Genomic DNA, 11,042 nt, shown 5'->3' with positions numbered 1-11,042 from the left:
CCATTACTCGCTTCTTACGACAAGCTTGGGTGGCTGAAGACCTATTCTAACCCGGATCTTGACGGGTCTCGATTGCATGTAAGGATCTGAGATGGAAAGTGTGAACATTCATGAACATGTGAAGGAGTTTCTGAATTGAAATATTGATACTGTTGATACAGTTGACAACATTTCAGTTGATGCCTGATGATTTCAATTAAAATAGGTTATTTATATTGCGCGTATTTCCACACCACTCGGGGGAATGCTCAGCGCGCTATTATTACCCCAGTCACGGGATCAATGTGCACTGAAGAATCATTCTCAGCTCCCCGGGGAGTATACAACCCAAGCTGCCTGTTAGACGCTAGAAGGTTAATAACCACATTGCCATCTCATTCTACCGGGTACCCATTCACTCCTGGGTGAACAGAGACACACATCAAACAAAGTCACTTGCCCAAGGTGACGCAACATGTGCTTCAATTATATCTCTCACCCCCGACACTTTCACTTTAAAGCACACCATCGGTTACCTAGTGCATTAGTTTGACATATACCACAGGCATAAAACGCTTATATCTTATATCAAATATTTTCAGATATTTTCATTTTTATAAGACATAAATGATATTTCTAAGAACAATCAAATTTTGTTTCTTCGAACAAATTCCATAGCCCAAATAGTCCTGTCATATTACTTTTGACAAATTATACTTCAAATTAATCAATGTGTCACCTCAAGATGATATTCCTTCGTGGCCTCCTATAACAGACCACATTTGCTATTGTGGTCCAGTGACGCATTAGTTCCAGACAACTGAAGCAAATACCAATATTCTATATAAGACTGCGAAATTCGTATATATGTATCAGCCAATCCCCCTTGCCACTATCAGACGCAAATGGTTTCAGCACATGGAATGGTCGCTATAATGAGATCAATAATTCACTTGAGTTAATTTTAACTTGGCGCCTTTTATATCGAACATTCTTCTCTCACAGCGGGAGTTCTTGAAATTGAACGAAAATGGATATTTGACGAGTTCAGTAGGTGTTAGTCTAATTGCTGGTTCCTGATATTCCTGTTTGCCATTACTGACTGGTGTTTCTTGTGAACTGCGCGCACGTTGACACGAGAATACCCATCATTGAGAAGTGTGGTGGAATAATTTACCAGGATGGAAGGTGGCGGTAATTGTCCGAGTTGCTGAAGGGAGAGAAACAATTAGTTGACACGATGGAACTTTTGTGTCACGCGTGTTTCAATGTGTCCACTAACGCAGATATTTGAAGCAGAAGAACATATTTCAAAATTCAGGCACGCCTGTGTTTTATTCTACTTCTTGATTCACGAACTCCATTTTTCCATTTTGCCATGAAACAGGATCAACGACAGGCGATATTGACAATAACAAAAATATGAAATTGGTTTCATTGTTTACGTAATATACTGCCGGACAAAAGAAACGCACACACTTGCAACTTGGATTTGACCAAATTATTACAAACGTTATCAAAAGGTTACTTGGCTGAAATCAGTTGCCGAAAAACTGAACACGAAGGTCCAAAAAACAACTTCAATACCGGTGTCAAATTCAATACATCACCATAGAATAACCATTTCTTGTTTGTTTTATCTTTAGTCACGAACAAACTTTGGTGTATACTTCTTTTGCCCTGCACTTTACATACAGTGCGGTAAGGTAGCCAGGTAGGTGAAGCGTTCGCTCGTCACGCCGAAGACCCGGGTTCGATATGGGTACAATGTGTGAGGCCCATCCTGGTGTCCCCCGCCGTGATATTGCTTGAATATTGCTAAAAGCGGCGTAAAACCATACTCACTCACTCACTTTGCATACATCCCTTAACCACCAACATCTATATCGTTGCAGTGTGTTGCATCATGCATGTGCAACACATATATATTGAGACAAAACACTTTATGTCTATATCAAACAGAAAATAACGCTTCTTCGAAATTGTAACAGTAAAATCGTCATTCTTATCGCGAGTCAACATCACGATAAAATTGCTTCTCTCAATTAAATTCAAAAGCAAAAATTATGAAACACCGATGAACACTAGAAAGCGAAAAGTGTATTTTTGAAAACAATAACTATATCTAGGTTTTCAGATTTCATGTACTGTGACAATAAGTATGTTTTGATGATCCGAAGAAAGCGTTAATGACGTGGTAGAAGATGTAACAATAAAATGTCACATCTGTCACATTAAAGGTGTGTTTGTTTGTTTGTTTGTTTGTTTGTTGTTTAACGCCACACTCAGCATTATTCCAGTTATATGACGGCGGTATGTAAATAATGGAATCTCGCCAAAACAATGCAGTGATAGACATCTTGAACATCGATCTACGCTATTGGGAAACGATGACATGCATCAACCAAGTCAGCGACCCTGATCACCCTATCCCGTTAGTCGCCTCTTACGACAATCACAGTCGCCTTTTACGGCAAGCATGGGTTGCTGAAGACCTGTTCCACCCCGGATCTTTACGGGCACAAGTAAGGCGTAATAATGCCTATACAGTGTGAGTGAGTATTGTTTTACGCCGCTTTTAGCAATACTTCACCAATATCACGCCTCTCAAACAGGCATACGTTGGAAGGGACATGCTATCCCCCCAGTTGAACTCGTGAAGACACAGGGAGGAATACAACCCAGATACTTACAACAGTAACAGAGAACTCCAACAAGCACAACGAGGTATTTCAATCCACACATAATGAATAACATGTGTATTACGTCGCTCCAGTTTGAGGCTATTTAACTGCACCCTGATATCTCAAAGAACACCTATGACCGTCCATTGACTTCAGTGTGTACATTCTGACAGTGGCAGTACGGTGTGAGCTGAAATACCCATCGGACACTATTTAGACCTCTATCTATGACAACAAACAACATTCTACGATCTACTTTCTACGCGCCACTGACCCCTATGTTAAAACACATAATGGTTCCGCCATGGTCTCCGTTTATTTTCTTCAGAGGAGTGGAACGCATTCCCTACATTTCCATAACGGTAAGATAAAGACCCCAATAAACTATTTACACACACCCTTATATATTCAGTACGTTTCTCTTTGTTAACAACGAAATATGGACATGAAAAGCCAACCACGGTCTTATAGATACCTAATTTTATATTATTTATACATATTAACAATATTTCCATTTATCGCTTTAGAACAAATAAATGCATTTTTTGATATCAAATAAACTACGGTTATAACTATCTCAAAGGGACCACGAGTTTAAGTTCATTATAACCGTAGTTCGTTATAAGCGTACATAAGCATATATGCAGGAAATGGACGGGACCAAAACACAGTTTGTTATATCCGTCAGTTCGTTATATGCATGTTTGTTACAAACATGTATTTGGTATAATCTATGCAAGCAGTGGAATATGATAAGTGGGTTGGTTTAATTCCGCTTTGGTCAATGTTTAGTTAAACTGAGTGGCAAAAAGAAAGCATAACGAGTGTTTTTTTATACAATTAAATTTTTTAAAAAGTGTTGTTAATTGTGATTATTTATGTCTATTTAACCATCACTCATTACTGCATCAGTTGTAAAACGTAATCTGTGAATGGGTGATATTATGTACATATTATATTGGTTCAATGAAAACTGGGGTAAAAAATGAATTTACTACCATATGACCCCTACCATGTTTGAAATGTAAATTTGTCTTTAAAAAAAGCTAATTTATTGATTTACAAATATAAGATCAATATCTCAGATACCAATCAGCAGTTGTGTATTATACGAATTTTTATATATTTATTTTCAAGTTTTAAATCAAATTATGTTTTAAAAAAAAAAATATGTAGAAGTATTCTTTGAGTAATCGCCAGTACAGTTCATTTTCTGGAAATGATAACGCTAACTTTGGATATTTTCAATTGAAAATCAAACATATGACAAATCTACCGAGAGGTATAGTTTCTTTTGCCCCTCAGTCTATATCACGATTTAAAGGGGCTTCTGCTCCATATTTCCCATTCTCCATCTAGATGTTGTAGTTAATGCCCTGTGTGAAATTGTCTCTAGATCATTAGGGTATTGATTATGTAACTTGCCTTTGCATGTGTTTGTGACGGGTGCCACCAGTGGGGCAGGATCCACTTACCTTTTCGCGATCATCTGGTATCATTATGATAGTGACTATGACACGTAGTCGGAATCGTACAAACTGACACTGCTTTACGCACGAACGCACGCACGCATGCACGCACGCACGCACACACGGACGTTCGCGCGCACACACACACACACACACACACACACACACACACACACACACAAACCAAGATTCATAATCAGGACGAATCGGGGACCCGAACCCATATATAACAATGAATATGAATCATGTTGATAACGGAGAATTGATAATGATTATGACGATGTGGATTATAAGACATTAGAAATTGATATCCTTTAACTTTAGATCTTTTCGATATCCTTCGAAATAAACACAAAGCTAAGTGATGTAGAACGCGAAATACCCACTGAGGTATGTGGGGGTAGCCTAATGGTTAAAGCGTTCGCTTGTTACGCCGAAGGCCCGAGTTCGATTCTCCACATGGTTACTGTGTATGAAGGGCATTTCTGGTGTCTCTCGCCGTGATATTGCTGGAATATTGCAAAAAACGGCGTAAAACCATACTCAGTCACTATGAATTGAATGGAACGCGTGACCTCTGATTTCTTATGTAATATGGTAAGATTTACCTCTTAATGAACTGCATCATTTAATTCTATATCTAACTGGGGGTGACCAAGATAGCCGTCTAAGGGGCCGCAATTTGCATTTCAGAGTGGCGTCCCTTAGGCATGGCAGCATGGCAGTGGGAGAAAACCCGAAGTGATACAGGTCCTTGAAGTTTACCACAAGCAACAATCTGATTAAAATCAGATCTTAGTTCTCGCTATCGCTAAACAAAGATCTGAGGACATCCCATTACGGGTCATGTCAGAACGACCTTTAATCCGACCAATCAGAGCGTCGCTTACCAGATCGTGAAAGTGACAGTCGGAATGTGTTTTCTGATCATGCAACCTCGAAAACGTTAACACGGGGTATTCCGAACGACAGTTACGGCCGTACGACTAATTCCGTCAAAATTTTCGTCTACCTCCCGCTTCCGTTAGATACACATTTGATCGGAGGATGCGTTGCACAGTACGTGGAAAGCACTGCCATACAATCTCAACATCAGACATTCGGAATGTTCGTTTGTTCAGTTTTCAAAATTTTATTCGAGAACTGTGTCAACATATTTTTCAAGCGTATTCTGAAATGGAAGTCGCATGGTTGAAACGAGTGCCGTAAAGCTCGAGAAAGCTGCTTTCTAATTGGTTGATGTCGACTTCTTGTTAGTGATTTCAAAGTTGACTATTGGAAAATTGAAGACATCCCTCTTGTGGAGATGTGTTTGTCATTCCTGTATACATAAACCTAAATATGAATCGCTTTCACTCGTCTCTTTCATTTCTAGTTCAGGTGGGTGACTCAATGGAGGAGGATTGGCTATTTCACCTTACTGAACGATATCACATCATCGATACATCTGAAGCTTATTTAAAATGACACACGATAAGCTAAGGCGCGTAACTGGTGTGAAGCGAAAATCCACGCTTAGCAACAACAATAATATTTATATTTTATTCCCATGACATGAACTTCTTTTCAGAATAAAAGAGTAGTCCCTATAACAAATGTATTCGCATTTTCACAACCTAAGATGTATAACCGTCAAATGAATTGACGACCATGGCAAACTGTACCCACTTCAACACATTATCACACACAACGCCGGTGACTTGCGGAGGTCGTAAAATGTTGATGGTGTACAACTTTCTGTCTCACTGGTGAAAGAGAGAGGGTCAAAGTGTGCTTAAAAGGCACCCTGTCGACTCCCACTGCTGACCCGTGAGACGAACACTGACGCCCTCTGGGGGATAGGGGGGTAAGGCGTCATTGGTGACGTCCCTTTCAAACATCAGACGAGTCTCTCCACCGTAAAATTCGATTATTCTGCTTCTTAAATCCACACAGAAGGTTTACATGCTAGTTTTAGGTGTTGTTGACAGTGGATAATAGGCGGTTACGGTTATTTAAGTCATTTGAGGTCAAAACAATTACAAAACTCAGTCACATTGAAATGGGATTGGTATTCTGGGTTGTTTATGCCTATGTTTTGCTTCTAAAAATGCTCCGTATGGGGTACGATGTCACTATGTTAAGGAATTTAATGTATCAATATTTTAAGATTATATATTGTATACACGAACTATTCGTGAATTGTCATTAAATGCAAAGATAGATATCTTGAACATACAGTTTCTTTCATATACTTAAATGCGGTACCACCATATCACATGGGATAATTAATTGGGCGTATGAGTGAGTGAGTGAGTGAGTGAGTGAGTGAGTGAGTGAGTGAGTGTGATTTTCAGCAATATCACGGCGGAGTTCCGTCTCATGGGCACGCCAGGAACGCATGATTATCGTTTCGAATCACGGTTCTCTCCGATTATGTTTCTAGGTTTGTCAGCACCATGCCCGTGCTCGTGGGTTTCACCGAAGTGGTAAACGTCTACTACGTGCATCTCTCAAAGCCATAATTCGTTGAACAGACTTGCGAATTGGGAACTTGATGTCAATTTTGCAAAAAGAAAGTTGTCATATGTGGTAGAGGTACAGCTGAAGCAAATATATCCTACCCCTTTGGAGACAAATAGTTAGAAATGGCTGATACCAGGGGTTGTCAAAAAGGTTCTAAGCCTGACTAACTTTCAACTATGGGCCATACAAAGAGAACTAGTCAATGTAGTACAATTTGTATGAGTAGTTCACTGCCAGTGTATTTGGTGTGTTGAGGCCGTTTGTATATACGTGACAGCCAGTTGAACGTGATAGGGTTGGTTTGGTTGGTTTGTTGTTTTTCGTTAGTCGCCTTTTACGACAAGCGTAATCGCCTTTGAACTGATAGGGGTCCAAATGGACACAGAAATGGAAAAGGACGAGTACCGAGCATTTTTTACTTCAAGATATTCATGACTGCATGTAACAAGTGTATGGGGATAAGTGCCCTAGCTTGTACACTGTTAAACGTTGGGCAGCTATGTTAAGGCTGGGAGAACAAGCCTTGATGATGACCCTAGGTCTGGACGTCCCTCAACTTCCATCAATGAAGATTCAATCAAGGAAATTAAGAAAGTCATATATACAGAATACAATCTGAAGTCCCATTAACTAATCGTGTATATCCATGGTTATATATAAATGTATGCACCCTGTAATCTTGATTCATTGATTCACTGTTCATATTTTATATATCCTATGTTGTACCATTGCTCATTTACCAACGATGGTGGCTAAAAGAGAAATAAAGAATCTCAATCTGATGAATTTTTCGGCCATCAAACTAAATAATTGTAGAAACCACACACATGTGGCAGAGCATTCAATAGCACAACATATATGTCCTTTACAAATAATTAACGTCTATATGACCATTCAGAGTCTATTCAGTTGGTATCTCTTAGGTCATTTGTCCGACAGCCATATACAGTGTACTCACACTGAGGTCATTTAATCTCGGACAATGGTGTGTTGACTAGCTCCACACGAGTAGATGGTGTTTATGCTTGAAGGACGCACGTAACCATGTTTTCTATATTGACTGGATAAGAAAGTGAGAAGATCGTCTTTCACCAGCGTGTTCGGTCTGTTTACGCGATTCATGGCCATTATTTGTGGGATTGGTGAGCACAATGGAGCTATTGGTTAGCTGTGGGCTGGAATATGGAATATGTTTATTGAAATATATACTGAATGCCCCTCAGCTATCTTGACCTGGAGAGTTTTAAGTTACTGCTGAATTAAGAAAATACGGAAATAAGGTATTTGTGAACGTTAGAGGGCATGTATTATTACAATTATATTATACTTTTATTCTGAAAATGGAAAGCGCGTTTTAGTTGGATCAAGTGAAATGCTTTATTTATCTAAAAAAATAAAATCAACATTTCACTCGAATGGAATCGAACTTCATTCCGAAACTTCTTTCATTCTGAATAGGACAATAGGTGTCATGCGACCTGTCCTTTTAGTAAGAGGCGACTTATTGGATCGGGTGGCCAAGCTCGGTGACTAGGTTGATGCATGTCATCCCGTCGATGCTCATGATGTCAATCACTGGATTGCCTGGTTCAGACTAGATTATTTACATACCGCCGTCATATAGCTGGAATATTGCTGAGTGTGGCGTTAAACAACAAACAAACAACAGCTGTCGCCGAGCTGACCGTTGTGATGAACCGGCATGTAGGCACTGTCTCTCCCAGAATTGCGAACAACTTGTTAATAATTGTCAAGCATTTCAGGGTTTGAAGAACTTACAAAATATCAGGAATGTTATGATAAAGTAGATAAAATATTAAAACACACACACACACACACACACACACACACACACACACACACACACACACACACACACACACAAAAACAACAACAAAAAAACAAAACAAAAACAAACAAACATATTTCAAAATCTTCAATCTATCAACATGTGCTCTGTTTGCTTTGTTTTCCAACTACCTGGTCTAATCCATTTCTCTAAGCGGTAACACCCGTGAAGATACGGGGTAGAAATAGGTCTTCAGCAACCCATGCTTATCGTAAGAGGCGACTAACGGGATCGGGTGGTCAGGCTCGCTGACTTGGTTGATGCATGCCATCGTATTCCAATTGCGTAGATCGATGCTCATGATGTCAATCACTGGATTGTCTGGTCCAGACTCGACTTCTTAGTCACCTTTTACGGCAAGCATGGGTTGCTGAAGACCTACTCTACCACGGATCTTCACGGATCGAAGATTTAATGACAATTAGGGAATTATAACAATTGGAGTTTGAAAGACATATTGATGTGGGTTTCAATGTCGAATTGGGATGATCGCGAAATAGGAGAGGCCAATTGGTACCGAACAGCTTGGGGGTTCCTCACGTTTGGAAAGAATCCTTTGAGGCGGTGTCAAGCACGTCTGACTTCACATACTTGGATCAAATCGGTCGTGCTTGCTTAATCACTACCATAACATAGCATTTTATTAAGGTGTGTCGTCTCGCAAGGAGAAAGCGTTTGATGGAGTCGTAACTACGCAATTACTTGTGGATTTTAGACGTACATAATAGATGACGCTTGTTATAAATGGTGATAGGCCATGTCGTGTAACATGGCGAGTCACTATGATACACAATAGAGTCAACTGCCATCTAACGTTTATTTCATCATGTCATCACGGGACAGGTCAGTGGCCAGATGGGTTACAGTGAGTCTACTTTCGGTTGTATGCCGTGGACATTTCTGGACAGACACAGCTGTTGTGTTTTATGCTTGTCGTTAGGACGGAACAATTTGGATATTGGTTGTCCATTTGTATGATTTTACCTTTTATGCCCGGAGGAATCTGTTTCAGCAGATTATCGCATCCTCCCAAGGCAAGGGAGATAACTGAGTGTAAAAGTCCAGTTTCAAGATGGAAAGGACTTTTCAGTCAGTTAACTCCCTTGCCTGATTATTCTCTTCAAAAATAGCAAGGGGATATTCGGAAAAAGCTTTAATGTTCGACATCGAAAGATGTATTAGTTTCTGGTAATAGTGTATGATTGTAATGACGAATTTGGAACAAATTACACCCGTTAGTGAAGTATGACACTAGATGTTATGACAGCCAATGATCTTGAAGGACGACTTGAGTAAGATGGGTAATTTCAAAGTCGATATTTTTGGAGCAGTAGTGCGTAATGCCGCGACGATTTGTTCAACATTCGTTTACTCGACGAGGCATACTGTGTATGTGTCCTTCAATGGTGATTTGAGGGTGTCTGTCCCGATCCCTGGCCAAGTTCAGCCAATATCGTCGGCGTCCTTTGACGTTGACTCACACGCCTCCCTATCGTGTCCATGACGTTTTCAATGGGAGAAAGGTCTAGGCGCATTGCTGGCCATGGCATTCTGCGGATGTTGTGATGCTAGAGTTGAGCATTGACGATTCGTGCATGGTGAGCAGGGGCCTTTATCGTCCTGAAAGACAAAACGTCGACCCACACGCCTTGGAAACGGGACAACAAAGGGTGTCAGTATGTTGTGCCGTTAGTACTGTCCACTGACCCTTGGGATGGGAGGACCTTGCTTGTAGACGATTCCTAATCATCAGACCCGTAAGTCGTACTCCAGTAGCCTGACGGAAGTTAGCAGCAATTTGATTCGCCTTTGGGCCTAGTTTCGGATCAATCGACCCTGCACTTTTGTCGTTGACCTGGGACGCCCTGAACGGAATCGATGTCAGCATTTAGGTTTTGTTGGCACCTGTCCCATTATCTGGTAATCGCAAACTGTGAAACATTTGCCCTATTGGCAAATGAACGCTGATTTATGCCTTGGAAAACTTAAAAATGTTCACTTGATCTTCATAAGAAAGTCACCACGTGTAACACTCGTAAAGATCCGGTTTAGAATGCGTCTTCAGCAGCCCATGATTGCCGCAAAAGGCGACTATGCCGCACTCAGCAATATTCCAGCTATATGACGGTGGTCTGTAAATAATCGAGTCTGGACCAGACAATCCAGTGATGGATGTCATGAGCATCGATCTACGCAATTGGGATACATTGACATGCATCAACAAAGGCAGCGAGCCTGACCACCCGATCCCGTTAGTCGCCTTTTACGGCAAGCATGGGTTGCTGAAAACCTATTCTACCCCGCATCTTCACAGGTAATAGCCTTGAATGAATAAGTTCTATTCTGCCAGTTTCCAACATACCAATAACCCGTAGACCCTCCGTGCGATGCAGACTCCGCATGGCCAGTTCATAAACAAACAATGAATGAAAGTAAACATCAACTGCATGATAAACAGAATCAATAAGATTGACAGAAATGATAGTCTCTAGAGATTAATGGACCTTCCTTGAAAGTGTCAAAATCAGGAATGACACCCAACGCACGTGTGAGGCG

The sequence above is a fragment of the Haliotis cracherodii genome, unplaced genomic scaffold (genome assembly GCF_022045235.1).
Source record: "Haliotis cracherodii isolate W230 unplaced genomic scaffold, xgHalCrac1.p SCAF_6, whole genome shotgun sequence".
Taxonomy (NCBI): Eukaryota; Metazoa; Mollusca; class Gastropoda; order Lepetellida; family Haliotidae; genus Haliotis; species Haliotis cracherodii.
The sequence above is the reverse complement of the archived record's forward strand: the minus strand, read 5'-3'. Positions refer to the sequence as shown.